The following is a 16,775-nucleotide window of genomic DNA, read 5'->3' on the forward strand; positions in this document are numbered from 1 at the left end:
GAATGACTGCCGAATTGGTCACAGTGATGAGCGGCCTCTCTGTGTGAGAGAACAGAACTCCTGCATATTAACCGCTGAGTCAAGTCAGACATTTGCTCGAAAGGCCAACACATTTGCATTAGTGGCAAATTGACATTACATTAGTTTCATGCACAATAACGCTTCTGCTCGTCACCATCTTGAGCATTCAGCCCTTAAAAGTAGAGCTTCATTTCTAAAAATCTAAAATATGGATTATAATGGGTGTCGCAAGGAGTGTTTTTTGATTACCAGGAAGGAATATAACCGCCATTTAGGCATCATTGATGTATTGAAGCTTGATTTGGTGAAAAGCACGCTACAATGTAGAGCAGACAATTTATTATTTATGTCATGACTGTATCATTTAGTGCACCTGCATAAATATGATATTTTTTTTTTCTCCCCAGTTTGAAATTTGAATCAAATGATAACGCGGCAGACTTTTGCGTTGTTTGCAGGCTCCTACGAGAGTCCTGCAAAATGTCTACCTTTTCATAAAGCCTCAGATCCTGCGAGACGGCATTCACACCCTCTGCTATGTCAGCAGGCGATTATCATGTTTCCTTCCATTCAGCAGTCAATTAGCGAACGCTACCTGCTGCTCCTTTATGAGCATACGCCCCGCTTCGCTCATTATATCTTTTGCATTGTGACCAAGTTCACAAATCAGTATGTATTGCATATAGTATGTGGGAAGTTAGTCTTTGTATTTATTCGTGGTACTTCTTAGTAATGAGGTGTTTAAAGTTGAATAGTTCATTCTTGTTGTGCCTTTTGATTTTAAAACCCAGAACAGTGGATCGCTCTTTGTGCATGCATGGCAATTCCGGAATGCCAACAGATGGCAATTATCTTCTCCACTGAAAGGAGAAGAATGGTCCATTTTCTTGTCTTTTTTTTTTTAACCTCTGTCAAGGAGTTCATGTTTTTGTCTGTTGATTTCTTCTGTGTTGTTAGATTGGCATTTTAAGCATTGCAGTTTGCAGCTTTCCGATTCAGGGAAGAATCAGTTCCACAAAAGCTGATTTATTTATTTAATTATTTTTTTACAATAGATTTCATGTCCTAATGCACTGTCTGTGTGCCCATCTGTGGCCAATAAACAAATCTTGAAATCTATAGTGTCTTTGTGCATTTTCTTTACCTTTAAAGGCAACTGTGATCTGTATTGAAACAGATGGATAAACATTGTGAAAAGTCAGTGAGCGAATGTGCTATTTTTGTACATAAATATAGTCATACATTACTGCATTATACGGTCAATGTTTTAAAGACATTTTTATTATTGTGTCATGATTACAATAGCACGCTCTTATTAGATAATAAATACTCAAAAATGACTGATGATGATACCACGTGAACAAAAACCATTTTGTCATCTTTTCCAAGCTTTAGAGATTAAATTTGCAATTACATCATTCAAATAACAAACCTATTAATATTTTCCTCATCTGGCCACTAGAACATATCAGGCTTATGTTGTTTAATACCATGAAACATGAACTCCCTTCGATCATCATAATGAGTACAATATACTACAATAGAAAATGAAATTCACTTTCCACATCATTCAGGCCACACATTTCATATATATATATATATATATATATATATATATATATATATATATATATATATATATATATATATATATATATATATATATATATATATATATACATATATATATATATATATATAGTAGTATCAATCCTTGGTATCAATGTCATTGATGAGTTAAGAGTGAGTACCCACACTCATATTGGTCTAAAAAGAAGTGGTATCAAACCCTATCCCTAATTTTGACTATTTATCAATACGCTATTTCATGTTCAGACAACACAGATTTATCGTCCATGCAGTGTGTCTTGAGCCCTCCCCTCCTTAAAGATGGAGCTATAAAACCCAAATGCTTTGCAATGCTTAACACATTTATTTGATGTCATGTTTGCGCGTGTGAAATGCTTAGTCAAAAGTAACACTGGCAGCGTATATGTATTTTATTACCGTCATTGTAAGCGTTATTTGTGGCTGCTGCAACGCAGCCATTTTTGTTTTATGTCTTTCAGCACTGGGGGCAAACAGTTGACGTTGATTTGTGTTCATGTTTGTGGAAGTCAAAGCATGGGAGAATGTTAGAATGGCCAGCAAACCCGTCTCACTTTAATCTTCTCTACCCCAGGGCCCGGTCAATCTTTAATAGGAATATATTTACCTTTTGAGGCCAATGTTGTCATCAAGACCGTACAGCAAGTAATATAATCTGCAACAGTGATTATGCACTGTATGCGGATGAGGCATCGAATATTCACTGAGAGGAAAGGTTTTATACCACGCGCAACCCCGAACTGCTCTCTCCCGATCTCAGCAGGCCTGTTAGAGCTTGTTTAGACGGCTACGGAAATGACCCAAATTAGGTTGTTAGAAGAATAGCTACTCTGTGCCAAAGTGCCCCCAGTGGGAGACGCATGAACGAATGCATGCACACATTTCAATCTGGCAATAGAAAGTTTTCCAATATATCATCTGGTCTGCTCGACGTGCCAACGGCTCAATGGGGGCTTCGATTCACTGCGCCGCCACAATGAAATCTGAGCAGACAGACAAGACTGCGGTCTAACTAATTAATGTATGTTGCATTTTTGATGTCAAGTATATTCAGTTTATTTTTGTAATCAAACCATGGGACACAACAGTCAGCATCTATCTTTCATATTGTCACTGTTGGGGGAAACCTTGCATCTCCACTTCATGATTTTTGAATTTAGTGAGTTCCTCTATGACAGGGGTGTCCAAACTACGGCCCGGGGGCCATTTGCGGCCCGCCATACATTTTTTTTATACGGCAAATACTAAAAATAATTTTTCAATGCTGAAAGCAAAAAAGCTAATAATTCAGTCTCAGAAATAAAAATTGTTTCATCCACTTGTTGCTTAGTGTCAAGGTCCAATTTGTGAAAACATCACATTAGATTAATGTGGTCAGTTGACGACCAATTGTTCTTGTTGTTGTTCAGAATGTCAAGTTGGGATCAGCTGCTGCTCAGTGGAGAGGCATATCTATTATAGTAGCACACAGGGGTCACTATTTGCCTTGTGACTGTTAGCAGTTTTCAATAAGTAACTGCACATTATATCAACAATTCATAATTGCTTCATTGATTTTTACCATGTTCAACTCATTTACTGCCATTGACGGAAAAAGACGTCAAATGATGCATTTTTTGCTGGTCTGGCAATTAATGTGTTAATAAATAAATAAATAATAAATAAATTTAAAAAAAATCAAAGTGGCCCTTGCAGCTTTCTATTTTTCTGGCTGTGGCCCTCAGAGGAAACAGTTTGGACACCCCTGCTCTATGATTTCTACGGCTGCCAGACTTGCCCTTTATTCATGTGCACTCTGCACCTCACCTCCCCCATTCACTGTATTTTCAACAAGATCCCCAAGACAATGAAGCAAGATCCATCATTTTGTTTTAGTAAATTGGCAACCTTGGAATTTATCCATCTTGACAACAGGAGAAAAACATGTGGTTTATACGAAAAAGCCATTAGAGTTGTTGTTCAAAACAAGGATGCTCTAATAAGTGCATGTAAACATTTCATTACAAGTATTAAAGGCACAGAACACAATGATGATGGATCTAAATAACATGGTTATAATAATTTTGGACATTCCATGATAGTTTTTATGTGAGATAGACTTTTTTTTATTTTTAATTCAGTTAATTTTAATTTAATTTTAGGTTGTTTTTTTTAGCATGATTGTTAGATTTTAATTGTTTTATTTATGTATTTATTTGTTTATTTATTTAAAAAAGCTTCATTTTAATTTTAGGTTTGGAGAATTTGTTGAGTGCAAGATAAAAATAAATAAATAAATAAATAAATAAATAAATAAATAAAGGTCGCCAATTATTGAGTAATAAAGTAATGAATGTTTGATCTTCTTTCTACAGCAATACAAATAATAAATAAGTAAAAAAAATAATTAAAAAAAACTAACTGAAAGCTCATGTCTTATAGTAATTTGACGACCAGTTTCACTCTAATTATATAGTTTTATAAACATATGAAATAGTTTGGAAGGACCCCCCCCCCCATTTTAGTAGGGATGGGCGAGGACTGAAATACGTCGGCTGCCCTCTGGAACAAGAAACAAGAAATTTGCCATTAATTTCATGCAATTTTAAGGGAAAAATGCTGCACTGGAATATAAAGTATACATAGGTCGTACTTTAAGATTATTTGTCTGTTTCTTTAGACATTTTATGTATCAAAAGTACAAGTGAAATAGGTGCTTCGTGTCGGTATTGGTCTTAAAAAAATGGCATTGGACATTCCTAAATTGAATTTTTAGTTATCTGGTTAAGTTTCCTTAACTAAAATAACCGTGCGACCTTCAAGTGGCTTTGATGAAGGCAGCACATCTAAAAAATAAAAAATAAAAAAATAAATACATAAATAAATAAACATGTTAGGTTGAATGAATACTTAAAATTGTCCGCAGGTTTGAATGTGAGCGTGAACGTTCATCACGCCTCTTATCAAACTCAGCTGGGATGGACTTCTGGCTCCAACCAAGTGCATGCAAAATAAAATACATCCTTTTTGTGTATATTTATGGTCTCATTTCACCATTCCAATTAATCATTCTAATGAACAGCTCAGCGTGTAGTTTAACTGAAAGGCCCTGCCAATTAACATTAAAACCTAAATGCATAAATGCCAAAAATAGTATTTTACTCTCATTAGAGTCGCTTGATATATTGAGATGAAAATCACCCTCTGCCTGCAATATGCGCGCTGGAAGTAAAGATCCATAGATTGATTTATAGCTGTGTAAAAATTGACTGTCTGCTACTGGCGTGGTGACAGTGAACACTCTCTATTAGGCGTCGCTTGATTTTGTATGCATGAGCATGCCCCAGCAATTACAAAGTAAGCCCATAAATTAGCCGCTGAATCTGTCTTCAATCATGTGGGAACGCGTCAAACGCTATCTTTCCCCATCCGCAGTGTTGCCGGTATTATAATAGTCGTCAGTGTGATAGCTCTCGAGACCCTTGAGGGCGAAGAAAAAGCAGGAGGAAACTCGAATTTTACCGTTTCCCTCGGTGATTTGTCTGTTCTAGACCCCCGCTCCTGTAATTAATGGAACCCGGTCCTTAATCAGCAAACCTGATTAGGCTCCGAATGTGAAGTCCCGCTGATGTGTTGTCGAGGCGTGCGGACGCAACGCGTCGGCGTGACAAAAGCCGAGTAAGGGCGGATTTCGAAAGGCCTCGTAAAGCCGTACGATTTCAGCCTGTTCGACTTGTTCACATCAGCCGCACAGCACACACGCTTTATCTCGTAACGTCTTACATAAAAAAAAAGGCATGCCCTCGTTTAACGGCATGTGCGTAAAGTTTTAACTAGGATGATAAAAGATATCCGGAGGTAGCGCAAAATGGCCCTAGATGTTAATGCGACGGCGTACTTTCCGACCACGGCCCAATGGAGCGGCTCTATTTTAATGTCATGATCTCTGGAGGGAGATGGCAGAATGTGGCTTTTATTCCATCCTGATGTCCCCTGGGAGCATTTCCATTTTGTTACAAGCAACACACAGGTGTGCGTGTATACGGGTGTTTTATAGGTCTGCAACGTGGCAAGGACAGAGGAATTAGCCTGATCCACATTCATTAACCTCGTTCTCATTCTCCACGGCAACAGTGCCGTGGAACTATCTGTCACCGCAGCACAAAAATGACGAATTGGTAATCAGTTGAGAGCTGTCAAGAGAGCCCCAGGAATGCAAAATTTACACACTTGTTTGCCCTTGCATTAACTATTTGTAATCAAATCATTATTTATCGCGGGGTCGGGCAGACATGTTTTATGGGCCCGTGTTGTCATATCGAGGGAGGGATACAGTGGCAGGCAGCATTGGAGTCCTGGTGAGAGGGGTGCAGTGTTAATTTCGTAAAAGAAGAACACCCCTGAGGTTTATAGAGGCTTCTGGATGGATTTCCATCATTCTTTGATATTCTTTATGAATTTCATTCACGTCAAGAATTGATGATGATTGCATTTTTATCACTTTTGGATGAAATTAGGTGGCTAAATTTGATTACATTTCAATTGTTGGGAACAATGATTATCAAAATAAATATTTGGAATGGGGAACCACAGTGCCTTTATCGCAGTGGTTCTCAAATGGAGGTACGTGAAGACACTCCAGTGAGATTTTAAAGTATATTTAAAAAGTATATTTAAATATTTCAGAACAATTTACATTCAGTAGGCTGTTCAATTTTAAAAAAAGAAAAAAAACAAAAAACACCACCCCCCATACCAGAATGTTTTGACCCAACTTGTCATATGCCACCTAGAATCACTTGAAAACTTTTTTTTTAATTTTTTGTTTATTTCTTTTTGAGAACAGCTTTACTATGATCTTAAAAAAAATGTGCACAAATATTTATTTATAATACAATTATTAATTAATTTATTTATTAGTTATCACTTTTTATTTGAAAATAGTCAAGAGACCACATAAATACAAATAGCATTACAAAGTTTAATAAATCAGACAATGATGGCACAGCTTTCGTTTTTATTTTATTTTTCTTCAATTAGAAATGTTTTGCGCTGGTTAGGGGGTACTTGGCTGGAAACAAATATTTCACCGGGGGTACATCACTGAAAAAAGGTTGAGGACCACTCCCCTACAAGACTTCCTCAGCAAGAATGAAATGAAAATACTTTCAGAATTCGAATAACTTAAAATATTCTGAATTGTCTTAAAGTGCAGTAAGTCAGGTCTTTCATAAAATGAAGAAAATACTTTTAAATTCATGTGAACAGAACGGTAAGATACAAAAAAAAATCAGCCTTTAAAATTCTATATACTTAAGAATTTATGGGGGAAATTCAATATCGATTATTCATGTTTTTGTTGTTGTTTTTTTCAAACCCAGCCCTGCTTGCTGTTAACTTGACGCTGGCTTGATTTAGTTAGTGTGCAAAAACGCACATACTTTGAGCTCGAGAGAAATATTCAATTTCCACTGCTCATGCGCACTGGCGCACCACTTACGCGCACCCGGCATATGTTGAATTATGTGTGATATACGACATTTAATACAACTCCTAACGTACAAAAGACTTGCAGTGAAAATCCAGACAATGGAATGTATACTTCAAACATTCCATCTCCCGGTGTGTCCTCAGGGTCTCGATGCATACTGAAAATTTATTTCATCCCCACTTTTGTGCTTTAACATTCCGAGCCAGCGAGAGGTTACGGAGGCAAGCCGATGGGTAGTCTACCAACCTGTTGTTAATGGCTCGCTTTTTAAAAGTTAATGAAAGACGGAGTTAAAAGCAGCATTAGCTCAGGGCTACGAAGAGTCGAGCTACGTGGATTAACTTTTCATTACCTCCTCATTAGGTGGGCCTGGGGATTAGAGAGAGGCCCCCCTGTATGAAATGAAGCATGAAAATATCCAAATGGGCCCGCGTGAAGCCGGTACGGAGGTTGGGGGCAACGTAGAGGAGTTAGTTTAAGTGATTGCGCTTTTAGCCTCTCGCTCGCCTCACTATTACCGAGAATCCCTCTCCAGTTAAAACGATACGACTCGCTCTTTTCTCACCAATAAGAAGGCTCGCCAGGCCGTGAGCGAGTCTACCTGTTCCCGAGGAGGTGACTTTGAAAAGTGAACCGGGTCATTAAAAGTAGAATTAAGAAGGCCATTATAATTCTAACACCGAAGTTGCCATTTGTTTCCATTGCGGGGTCCCCGGCGTACCAGTTAAATGTCACTTGCCAACTTTTAACGGCAGTGAAGTTTGAGACGGCGGCCAGAGCTGATTAGTGGCTTTGACAGAGAAACTCTTCATGCTTCCAATTGAATCCAAAGGAATCGACTTCACCTCATTTTGTGAGGTGGACAGTTAAACAGCTGGGGTGCATTGCGTTCACGAAACTTTGATGTCAAATATAAGCTGGTGTGAAAGGTCAACTGATTTCAAGAGAAGCCGTGATTGGGTCCGGTTTGCCTGGATTTCGATTTTGTTTGGTTTTAAATCTGAAATCTGATTGGACAATTGATCCTATTGACACTGGAAGCAAACATCTCACATAATGATGAAAATCCACCAAGTGGTACAGTTAAAGTGGAAGTCAATCTTAAACATTTCTTGAAAATAATATGTTATATCCTCCTGACTTGGTTGTCCATCTCTGTGTGCCTTGTGATTGGCTGGCAACCAGTCCAGGGTGTCCCCCGCCTACTGCCCAAAGCCAGCTGAGATAGGCTCCAGCACTCCCCGCGACCCTTGTGAGGAAAAAACGGTCAAGAAAATGGATGGATGGATGGATATCCTCCTGACTACCACCAATTCAAATTTGTCCTCTGTAGTGGACCTTTTTAAACCTGAATATCTCCCACCCAGTGCATACAATGGAATTAACTAATTTTTGCTCTATAGAGGACATTCAGAGCTTTCCAATGATACCAAATGTGTAGGGGTGGGGCTTTGATACCTTTGATTGCATCATAAAAGAAAATGGCTTCCCTCAGTGCAAGGACTTTTTCGGGAAGAGGAAAAGTAAGTGTATAACACTTTTTATTGAACAAATTTAGGCTTTAAATGTTGTTAGCATGTTTTCTATAAGACTCTTACGAACACATTAAAGTATTGTTAATGGTTTCTACTCCGATACAGTCTCGGCCACACACCCACATGGGGAAAGTTCTACCAAGCCCATGTGACAATATGTGACCTGATATTCTTAACTGGTTTCAACTAAATATTTCACCAACCAAAACTTTCTGTTCATACGTTTTCCTATAAAAACTGCAAATCAGTCTCATCCATCAGGTAGCTCTTGCAATGAAAATGTGTTTTCCTGCAGGCTCAAACTGGACCCTGGCTACATTTTTAAAGTAAGTTTTGTTTAAGTGTCATCTATTATTAAATTCAGCTTTCTCACGACACACTCCATTATGTAAGACTTAGCTGATGGCATTCACTTCAGAGGAAATTTTAAATGTTAAAACTGGAGTTTATTGTTCCAAAAGCAATTATTTATCTGTTAATTGGTAGACAAAAGTGAATATAATATTCACAAGTACTGACATTTAAATTCTTGAGGGCAATTAAGCATTTTGCGTCATTAGTATTCAGAGCCATCTCCTACAAAAGAACCAAATAAACAATAGGGCGATGCAGATTGAGGAATGTTTAACCAGCAACTTTTCCTGTGGTTATTTGTGGCCAAATGACCAGCCAGTAACAATCAACACTTGTAGTGTTACTTGAAAAAAAAAAAAATAACACACTTCCACACGCTATTCAGTGCATTTGTGATTGTATTGCTGTGACCTCACACACACAAACAAACAAAAAAAAAGAAGTGTGAAAAGAACTGAGAGGTGTGAATATAATCTGAATTAATGAGGTCACATTATATGAGGGGAAGCGTCTGGACTGACTGCGGGTGAATTCAAATCACTCGGGTAATTATGACGACTACAGCGTTGACATTTACCGCACCTATGAGCGGAACGCTAATCATGACTGACACAAATGTGGCCCTGTGAGATTGTTTTTATGAGTAAAAAGATGGCCTCAATGTATTCTGCTCCGAGTGTGATTATAGCATCAAATGGAAAGCAGCTGTTGAAAAAACAGGACAACTCTACCTTTACATTGATAGAAAGTGACCTTATGCCATAGATTGTCATAACGAGATATTAGCCAGAGAGTCTTGCTTATTGTTCTTTCAAATTATTTCCGATCACCATCGATTGAAAAGCCCAATCTATCCGACAACAGGAAGCAGCTTTTCGAAGATGTTGCTAACTCTGGCCCTGATGACTTCCCCTCTCCAATCGCTGACTGCGGTAGAACACATTGAGTGTGACACCATTTCAGTGGCTGATTTCCCTTGCTGGCCAATTAAGGCGATGTAAGAGAAGATGGCCGTTGCGCTCCTGTTTTCTTTCCAGTAGTGAAAGGACATTATCGCTCACGCAAGCGAGCGCATGCTGCACAACTGTCCGTTCCTGTGACGTTGGCAATCCAATCCACCGGCAGAAAATATACCTTGTGAGATGTCAAGTTGTACATGGTGACTGTGTCAATTCGAATCTCAAAGGGGCATTCCAGTGAACACTTGCTGGTTTGAGGTCAGAAAAGTCCACTTCCTACCTCCCTCAAATGCAGCATTAGGCACCGTCTGTGATGTCGTTTTCAGTCAACAGCAAGTGGCAAAATGTCCGCCCCCGAGGACGGTGTCGGTACCAGATGTGATCGGGCTGCCAGATCGTATCGGGGTCGCCTACCGAAGACGTCACGATACAGGATTGGCTGGAAATTATCCGGTTGATGTCAAACATTGGAAGGAAAATATTAAAGATGTAATTTAAATAACAAGATGTATGGACTGAAATTGTTAAAAACGTATATAAACCTAATATGATGAAATAGTACAATAGATAGATAAATGATAAATACGCAAATTAATTTTTAAAAATCATCAATTGAGATTGCTAATGTATTCTTATTATCATTAACTCTTTCATTCCCAGCCATTTTCACAGAAGCAACCCCTTTTGCTCCAGTCTGTTTTACTGGATTTTGACTCTCTTTCAAGGTCCACAGAATGTTCTGTTCTATTGCTATAAATTAGCATTAGAATATTGCTAAGTTTCATCATCATTCACAAACCTGTTGAAAACACTGGCAAAAAGAGCTTATTGCAAATGGCCCTGGCCGTTTTTTGCAATATCTACCATTGCTTTAAACAACCTCTTCATGTCAGAAGCTCTATCTTTATGGTTTAGGCATTATATAAAAAAAAAAAAAATGTATAAATATGTTTTTGGGAGTGAAGCACAAAGTATTGAAAAACATACTTATACGTCTTTGGGTTTGAATGAGTTAAGACTGTTTTTGTGATTTGTGTTAACAGCTAAAAAAAGAAAGTAAACCAAAGTGAACACATCTGACTCGCACATTTCGTTAACGGTGCTGTACTGACGTCATCACGGATAACAAAAAAACAAAAAACAAAAAAAAAAAAAGTGGATATTGTTGCTTAATTCATATTTCAGTAGTGAGCTCAAATAGAACATAAAAACAAGCTTTTGAGATGATTTCATCTTTAACTCATTTGCGCTCAAAATAATATAAATACGTTCTATTTTAAATATTACCATTCTCTCAGACATATTTTATTTTCTTTTTTTTTTTGTGGCTTTTTTATGCTAGAGCATATAGAAGGCTTTGATGGAGCCTCTGAACTGAAGAGAATGCTTGAAGCATTGGTAATTATTACAAAAACGGCCAACAGGTGGCAGCGTGTAAGAGATCAACCAGAGCCATGATGCAAACGGCTCTTTTCCCCACTATTTTTAACAGATTTGTGAATGATGATGAAACTTAGCTATATTCTAATGCTAATTGCTGCAAAACGGAAAATATAGAAACGTGCTTTTTTATTCCCTGATGAAAGAAGAGACTCTAATCTTTCGTTTGGTAGGTTCCATGTTTTTATAGCAATAGAGCACAATATTCTGTGGGCCTTGCAAAATCAATCAAAATCCAGTAGAACAGCCGGGAGCGGAGGAGGTTGCTTCAGTGAAAATGGCCGGGAGTCAATGAGTTAAATGTAAAGATTATAATTAAAATTTTTCTTAATGGGTTATCAAAGTTAAATTGATAATGAATGACCAACCAAAACAAAGGTAAGACTTCATTTTGAGAACATTGTGCAGATTACGCAATTCAAAATGAAAACTCAGCACTATGGTGCAAAATAGTGCAAGTGAACACAAATAACATTGCTGATATTATTTATTAATAATGTTTTCTCTAATACAAATACAGTTTATGAGGCTCTGCAGTACAACTCCGCTGCAAGTCTGTAGTGAAATACTGTAAATCACCGAGGTGTTGTTCAACTTGCTCTCTGCGTTGGCTATACAGTTTGGGCATTTCTGTCTCATTAACTCATTGACTGCCATTGACGGAAAAAGATGTCAAATAATGGATTTTTGCTGGGCTGGCAGTGAATGTGTTAACCACAATGTGCCAATATATTTTGTGATTATATTGCAGCATCCTTTTTCCCCTTCTTTTTTTTTTGTTACCTTTTAAGGCAAATTTTGCTTAAAAATCTGTCAATTTTGGTTACATCTCATCTTAACTCATTGACTGCCATTGACGGAAAAAGACGTCAAATGGATTTTTGCTGGGCTGGCAGTGAATGTGTTAAAGTCCTCGCGGCTTGTGGATCAAGGCTTTTAATCGTGTTTTGAACCCCGCTGGGTTCCGCTGTTTGGAAAGGGACCAAGTCTTTGCCTAAGTGTATCATAATGGCTTTTTAGTCATGTCAGTACAATGCTTACGCTTTTTTTTTTTTTTTAATCTTAGGGAGTACTCTTCAAAAATGCTTGGGCAATAGAGGTTTGCGGTTGGGTAACAGCAGGGCAAACCTTTTTCCTTTCTCGTGTGTTTGAGCCGAGCGCATTTTAGATGGTAGAGCAATTTGCTCGTGTTACTTTTGTTGGCAGCCACTGTCACGCAGAACATCTTCCAAATGGCGTTTTTCTACTCACAGACTTCGGAAAATCTGAACCAAGTCCAAATCACTGATGGAGCATCGTTTTTTTTTTTTTTTTTTAAACCAGCTCCTCCTGCTCTGTGGCCTCTGCATTTGAAGCCATTTGTCACTCTTGAATCTCTACCTAAAGCCAAATTGATATCATTTGCACCTCCCTACCACATACAGTATATCACACACCCGCATCATGCTTGAGTCATGTGACCGGCCAGTGACTGAAAAGCCAACCCAATCTTAGAATAGTCGGCTCATACGAAGGCGAACTTTAACCGGAGCATAAATCACAACAGGCCTGAAGAATGCAGGCCTTCAAATTAATAATTTCCAATAAGAACTTGACATTACAGCCAATCAGTAATGCTGCTGTAAGGATCATCAGAACAGTGAATGGTGCAATATTGGGGACATGCAGACTTTAAACCACCCCACACACTTAATAAATGTCAATTTTAAAATGCAAAATGGAAAATACAGTAAATACTGTACCAATGCCATAAATCAAAGAAAAGGGAGGGTCGTCATGATAGCTTACTTTCGGTTTCTATAACAAACGTTTACTGCACCAAAAGGCTCATTAACCCACCCATTGTAACCTTTGGTTTGTTGTGTGCTGAAAGGTTTGCATCCCAAATGCAGACACAAATAAGATTTTATCTATTTATTCACAATGAGAAGCAGAAACTCGGAGACGTTGTACACAGGAACAGGTGGACAATAATCCAGCAAAACACACACAATTCTCAGACCCTTAAATAGACAGTCAAACAATCCCATTGGTTGTGGCTAGACATGTGGGCACCAGTACTGACATGGAATCATCTGATTGGCTGTTGACTAGTTTCTAACCATATAGAGAGATTAAAGAGTCTTGACATCATCTATTTACAAGCCAATTGAATCAGTTCAAATAAAACAAATAGAACCAAACATTAGATATTTGCCTCAAACAAATCATCAGTTCACATAAAGTCAACTATCAGACATTTGTCGCAAACAAAACACAGTCATGATAGTTTAAACCAGGCGTGACCCCAGACATGAGACAAGACCCAAACATTACTCCTGCGTGACTCGAGTCATGACATGGTTACAATGAAACGCGAGATCCTAGTTATGGTAAAACGCTTTATAACTAATAAGAAAAACTTATTTACATACGTATTTATTTAGTAGAGCTCTAATGTTCATGTTTTTTGTAAGACAAATTTCTCCTCAATTTTTTTATTTTTTATTTTTTGGACTGATTTGATGTAGAAGAAAGAAAATGGCAAGAAAACCTGCAGAAATAATTAGGTAAATAGATGTAGTTATGGTCACAAATGAAAACCCCACGATAGACTGAAACCGCAATAACCGAATCGCAAAGTACTTCTAATTATAGAAAAAACACCCAATCAAAGACATCACCTTTCTGGTGGAGGTAAAAATGTGCCACAAAAAAAAAAAAAAAAACGATTCGCAAGATACCAATTATCGATCTCCCCTGCATGTGGTATGCATCACACATTTGAAAGCCCAGGGCAAACGAATACAAGTATTACATGCTTATGATAGCTGTCTTCACCGTCAACGTCACAGCGGTCAATCATTCCATTAGAGGCCGAGCACCAGGAACCCCTGTATGCCGCGCGGCCAGTGGCAATGTATTGCCTGCGGCTAGCCCAGCTAATTAGAAGATTGCCCGGTGGAATTCTAACACCACCGCGTCCAATCTAGCCTGCCCATTCGGTACCAATTCCCACTCATGTTTCGACACGCTGTACTTCTGATTTCTCTTCACTCTCCCATCTCGCCGATCACATTTAGTTGATATGTAGACTGAAAAATGTCACTCCACTTTATGATTTGACAAGGAGGTATAAAGTTTGTGAATTTACATTAGTCTCCTCTAGCTTGTCACATTTATTCCAAATCAAATGTAGTGTTTTCTTCATACGGAAACTGTATTTAGTCACCTCATACGGTTATGCTAAGCTGTTTTACTGATGTGTACGTGGGCGTTTACACTTGCATTATGTTCATCAAAAGACACTAAAGACAAGAAATAGAGGGAAATATCAAGTCACCCTCCTCACCTTTACATTAATGACCAAAATATGGCAAAAGGTGGCTTACTAGCAGCAAAAACAGGTTTTATCGGACGCCTCCATAAATTGCTGTAGTTAAAGAATCTTCTTACATGAGCAGAATTTAAGCAGATTTAGCCTTATTATTATGAATTACCCATCTGCGGTTTCATCGAGCTGCTGCATAAACCTCACATTTAGTATTGCAAGCACTAAATAAGGCACTCGAAAATTTTAGCAGAAGAATCTCGCAGTCCTCGCACATGCCAAACAGTTCTGCATGACTACTTGTATGTATGGTCTCGCCGACGTCAATGTCCAAAGCGCTTTGCAGTAATTTACACATTTGTCAGTGTCAGTGAATGACAAGCAAGGGCGGAAAGGGATCAATTAGACAATGATGACAGTAATTATTTCATTTTTCCACATTTTACTCAAATGATTGAATTCCAATAGCGATCTTGTCATATCACTTTTGAGCCACACAAACAATCAAATCTGAAAATGAACAATATTCATACTTTAACTTGTTCAATGCAATTCCTGGAATAGAATTGAATTACCTTAAAATGAATGAGGTATTTTTTTTTCAAGCCAAATATAAAATAGGTAGTACAAGAAACATCACCTGTACGTCCTACTTGAATGATAATTTTCCAACAATGGTTGACAATTATTTATAGGAACAATAGAAACCAAACTGTGGCGGTAGCATATGGATTGGACACCAAACCAATTATTACCAACCTCATCTCCTCAAAGCCACAATTAGTGCTTGTTAACGTTGTCTGCTTGAATAAGGAAACAGCCCATCTCAAATAGACACCTCTTTTTTTAACCTTGTGTAAAAAACAGTAGGTGGTGGCACTTGGTGACACAGCTGCTGACTGATTCCTCACGGCAGGCATCATTATCAAGCGAGGCGCCCGAAGAACAGACATGGCATCTGGGCCAACAAGATATATGAACAAAAAAATTAAATGGCAGTTTATATATGGACAAAATACATGCATACATGCTCTTAATATATTTATTTTCTTTTATAATCCATTTGTCAATGCATGTATAAAAGATCCACAATCCTAACCCAACATAAAAGGCTTTGAAGGAAACAAAAAATAAATAGAAATAAAAACACGTACTGATTTTTTTTATTTTTTTTACACAAAAGTTGAGCATTAAAAAAATAAAATAAAAAGATTATCACTATTCATGTTATAGTTTATGGCGGTCCCAGTGTAAGCACAACTAAAACATGTCTGCCATCTAGTGGTAATTGGTGATATTACAACTTAAAATTACAGTTGGCCCCTGCAAATTCACACTTCTACACCAATGGAGTTGGAGATTTATTTATTCATTTATTTATTTTTCTGTTGTTTCTCTCTCTCCCCGATTTTTCCAGAATTATTCCCCGAGAAGTATATTGAATATTATTTTTAGGGGAAACAAATAAATAAATAAATAAATACCTACATACATACATACATAAATAAAATATGTATTCATTTATTTATTTTCAGTGCCATCCCTGACCCAATGGATACCTCTTGTGCTCTGAAATAAATATATAAATAAAAATAAACACTGACCACTGTGACTTGCATGAGGAAAGCTGTATGTTAGTAAAGTTATTGATGTAAAACTAGCATTTTAAACACCTTGTTTTGCACATAAAATGAGTAAACATATCTTTATGCTAGGTTATTATTTTCATTGATTATGTGGGTCAGAAAAAGTTGCATGCCAGCAGCATATTAAGACTTTATCAAATAATCCTTTTTTTTCTCAAGCACAACTAAATCTATCAAAAATGTATTCAGTCACACTGAAGTAGTACAGTGCTATTTACATTGTACTAGGGTGTATGGTTTATGCACACTAAATTAGAGTAGAGCTGATACTGAACTTGTTTGCCTTTGATTTGACAGACGTCAGACATAAACAAAGACTGACAATTGCAGACACAGACAGACATAAAGACACATAGAGAGAATCACAAAGAAAGGAAATAGAATAAAAAGAAGCAATGGCTATATTTAGACCATGTGACATGAGTCGTTTCT

Source organism: Festucalex cinctus, chromosome 9 (genome assembly GCF_051991245.1).
Source record: "Festucalex cinctus isolate MCC-2025b chromosome 9, RoL_Fcin_1.0, whole genome shotgun sequence".
Lineage (NCBI taxonomy): Eukaryota > Metazoa > Chordata > Actinopteri > Syngnathiformes > Syngnathidae > Festucalex > Festucalex cinctus.